The sequence below is a fragment of the Carlito syrichta genome, unplaced genomic scaffold, assembly GCF_000164805.1.
Source record: "Carlito syrichta isolate Samal-C Ts95f unplaced genomic scaffold, Tarsius_syrichta-2.0.1 Scaffold315400, whole genome shotgun sequence".
Classification (NCBI taxonomy): Eukaryota; Metazoa; Chordata; class Mammalia; order Primates; family Tarsiidae; genus Carlito; species Carlito syrichta.
Genome location: NW_007259496.1, coordinates 183,918 through 187,326, shown reverse-complemented (window position 1 = coordinate 187,326; position 3,409 = coordinate 183,918). Strand labels below are relative to the sequence as shown.

Below are 3,409 nucleotides of genomic sequence, written 5' to 3'. Positions count from 1 at the left end.
CCGCCGGCTCCGGCACACGCAGCCCGAGCCCCCCTCCCCGCCGCCCCCGCCCCTCCTGCGCGCCGGCCACAGCGCCCCCACCTCTCGCTAGCTCGCTGGCTCTGCAGCCTCCACCCCCGAGTCGCGCGCTCCAGCCGCTTAGCCGCTTAGCCCCTCCCACCCAAGCCTCGGCCCTTCCGCCTCCTCGCCAGCCCCCACCCACACCGCCTCGAGGGCTATCCGCTGGAGGGGACGGCTGCCCTGGCCTCTTCCCGGACCCGGCTGTCGCTTTCGCCTCTTTGGGCTGGTCTGGGCGGGGTGTCCGATCTCTGGGCGATGCCCAGACAGTACCCTGCGCCAGAGGGTGCTGATGATCGCGACTGATTGGCCGAAGAGCTCGCCCAGGCCCTGCTGCGCCTCACATACAGCGTCCTGCCTTCCATGTGGCACAGGCTCTCTTATGTCCTCAGGCCCTGAGATTAGCCCTGGAGACCACCCCGCCGCCTGGTTCTTCCCCTGACTCTCTGCCCAGGCTCTCTCTAGCTGAGAGGCTGGGATGGGCTCTCGACTGCTATTTCCAGTTCTGAGTGCTTCCTCATCACTGGGCTCCTGGAAGTGACTCTGAACAACGACGTGTCCCCTCTAAATCTTCTTGTGTCCCCTCTAAATCTTCTTGTGTCCGGCCTCTCCTAAAAAGAGCCTCCTGCTGGACTAGGGAGGTTCACTGAATGCTGCTCGACCCCTTTGGTACATAAAGGAAGTAGAAGGAGGAATCAAACATGCCTTTCCCCCCCACCCACCCCATTCAAGAGACTTCCCAGAGTCCACATGACTTTCTTAATTTTCCTTGTCCTCACCTCTTTTATTCCATTCGGGGCCAAAGAGCTTCCTGCAACATCCCAATACCTCTACAACCCCATTGCCAAAGCTGTCTACAGTTCTACTAGCCTCCTCCCACCTTTCACCCACCCCTCCCACACATTTCCTAAAACTCACAAGAGGTGGCATGTGCAGAGCAGTGGTCTCAGCCAATAAATCTGTCAGGGATGTAGCAGGATATCTAGGGAACACATCATCCTTTTTGCAAACACTTCCACTTCCTGGGCCAAGCTGGACATTTCTCCAAGTATAAAGTTGTCCACCAATGGACCACCCACACACAACTCAGCAACATTACCTGGCCAGTCACCATTCCTGTTTCCTGTACTTCCCAAAGAACCATACAAGCTAATCAATATGGGGGTCTCTTGGGCTGTTGAGGGATGTGGGTTTCTACTTCCCTGTTATGACCTTGTCTTGTACCCTCTCTGGGCTTCGTCTGTAAAATATAGTGGCTAAACAGAAAACTTAGCTCTGATGTTCTGTAATACTAAAAGCAACAGCCAACATCTCTTTTAGATGCCTAATTAGAATTGACAGCAAGAAGTTGCACCAGGTATACCTCCTAAGAGGGACTTTAAGGGTAAAGAGCTCCTCTAGTGTGTTGCCCCAGCAACCAGCACACATTTGTTTCAGCACTGATGGGCTGTCTACACTTCTGTCTCCTTAATCAGCATATGAGCCACATGAGGGCAGGGAGAGGTCCTGATTCATCACTGTATTCCCAGCATCCTGCAAGATGCCGGGCATATAGTATATATTTAATATATGTTTGTATAATAAATGAATGATGGAAGAGAAGGAACTAGAGATAGATTACTTAGTTCTATATGTTATAAATCTAGACGGATGTTTCCAAGGCAACATTTGAGGTACTTGTGCTTACAAGTAGGAATCAGTTATGGGAAGACTAGGGTAGATTATTTTGAATTAAGACTGGCCTGTGGCCGGGCGTGGTGGCTCTCAGGCTGGGCATGGTGGCTCAGCCTAATCCCAGCACTTTGGGAGGCTGAGGTGAGAGGATTGCCTGAGTCCACAGGTTCGAGACCAGCCTGGGCAACTGATGAGACCTCGTCTCTACAATAAATCACAAAAACTAGCCGGATGTGGTGGCATGTGTCTGTAGTTACCAGCTACTTGGAAGACTGAGGCAGAAGGATCGCCTAAGTCCAGCAGGTGCAGGGTGCGGTAGCCGTGAGCATGCCCTGCATACCAGCCTGGGAGACAAGAGTGAGACTCCAACTCAAAAAAAAAAAAAAAAAAAGAGTGGACTGTAAAATCCAGAAAGTGAGATCTCTGTGGCTACAGAAGCCCAAAGGAAGGAGGGAAAATCCACATTGATCCATAGGCCAGGCTGGAATTCAACATCCTCTACACAGTAACATGCTCAATTTCCGAACCTAGGTTTGGGGTAGAGAGAGTATACTATACTAGGTAAGCAAATATCTAAAGTGTGAGACAGGCCGGGCTCGGTGGCTCAGCCTGTAATCCCAGCACTTTGGGAGGCCGAGGTGAGTGGATTGCCTGAGACCGTGGGTTTGAGACCAGCCAGGGTAACTCGGCGAGACCTAGTCTCTACAATAAATAAAAAATTAGCCAGGCGTGGTAGCGCACACCTGTAGTTCTGGCTACTTGGAAGACTGAGGTGGAAGTATCACTGAAGCCCAGTGGGTTGATGCTGGGGTGGCCATGAGTGTGCCACTGCACTCCAGCCTGGGTGACAGAGTGAGACTCCAACTCAAAAATAAATAAGTAAATAAAGTGTGAGACATATCTTCCATAGTTTCACACTTTTTAAAAAAACATCTAATTTATTCCTTATAATTGGCTTATGAGGTATGTTTTAGGAACAACACTTATGTTCAAAGAGATTCATTAACCTACCTAGGGTCATATAGCTGATAAGCATAGAATAAGGAACCTGGATTTGTGCCGGGTTCCAAAGTCCATGCTACTTTCCCAGTCCTGTAGTGGCCAGGTGGAGGAGGGGACCAAAGAAAGGGTCAGCTCTGGGCATGGGTATCCTTAGCCAGTGTCATGAGGTAGCCCATGGTTATTGAGTTCTGGGGTGAAGAGTCAATTTTGGGGTCCAAGATGCCTTCTGTCCTCTCTGACACAGGGGAATACCGGGGTAGGGGCCGCCGGAGCTCCCAGAACCTTCATCACTGACTGCATCGCGAACACTGGCGCTCTGACGTGCTCCAGCTGACGTTGGTGTCTGGAGTGACAGATGCCCTGGCTGTTGGCGGGGAAGGGGGCGGATCCGGCGGCAGCTCGAACCTCTGGGGGCTAGCACAACCCCCAGAGTCACCCCAGTCGGCTCCTTGGCGATCTGCGGGTGCAGGGCACAGCGGCCGAGTCCCGCACGTGTGGGTTCGCAGGGCGGAGGGAAAAGCGCGGCCCCAGACTACAAGTCCCACAATGCTTCGGGCCGCAGCGGCGGGGAAGGAGGGGTTCTTCAGGTGCCTGCGACCTCGGTGCCTCCTGCCCGGAAGTGCCCGAGGGGCCGAGATGGAGCTGGAGAAGCTGGGCGGTGAGTTCCCGCACCGCG

The 3,409-nt window shown here is 53.1% G+C and overlaps 2 protein-coding genes across 2 annotated transcripts in view; one reads left to right on the top strand and one right to left on the bottom strand.

The window, feature by feature from the left end:
- Window positions 1-517, bottom strand: part of AGAP3 (ArfGAP with GTPase domain, ankyrin repeat and PH domain 3) — a 63,493-nt gene extending 62,976 nt beyond the window's left edge. The window contains exon 1 of the mRNA XM_008072693.1: window positions 406-517. The gene's annotated coding sequence lies outside the window, so the exon portion shown is untranslated. The remainder of the gene's footprint in view (window positions 1-405) is intronic.
- A 2,767-nt stretch (window positions 518-3,284) lies between these two features.
- Window positions 3,285-3,409, top strand: part of TMUB1 (transmembrane and ubiquitin like domain containing 1) — a 2,635-nt gene continuing 2,510 nt past the window's right edge. The window contains exon 1 of the mRNA XM_008072692.1: window positions 3,285-3,391. The gene's annotated coding sequence lies outside the window, so the exon portion shown is untranslated. The remainder of the gene's footprint in view (window positions 3,392-3,409) is intronic.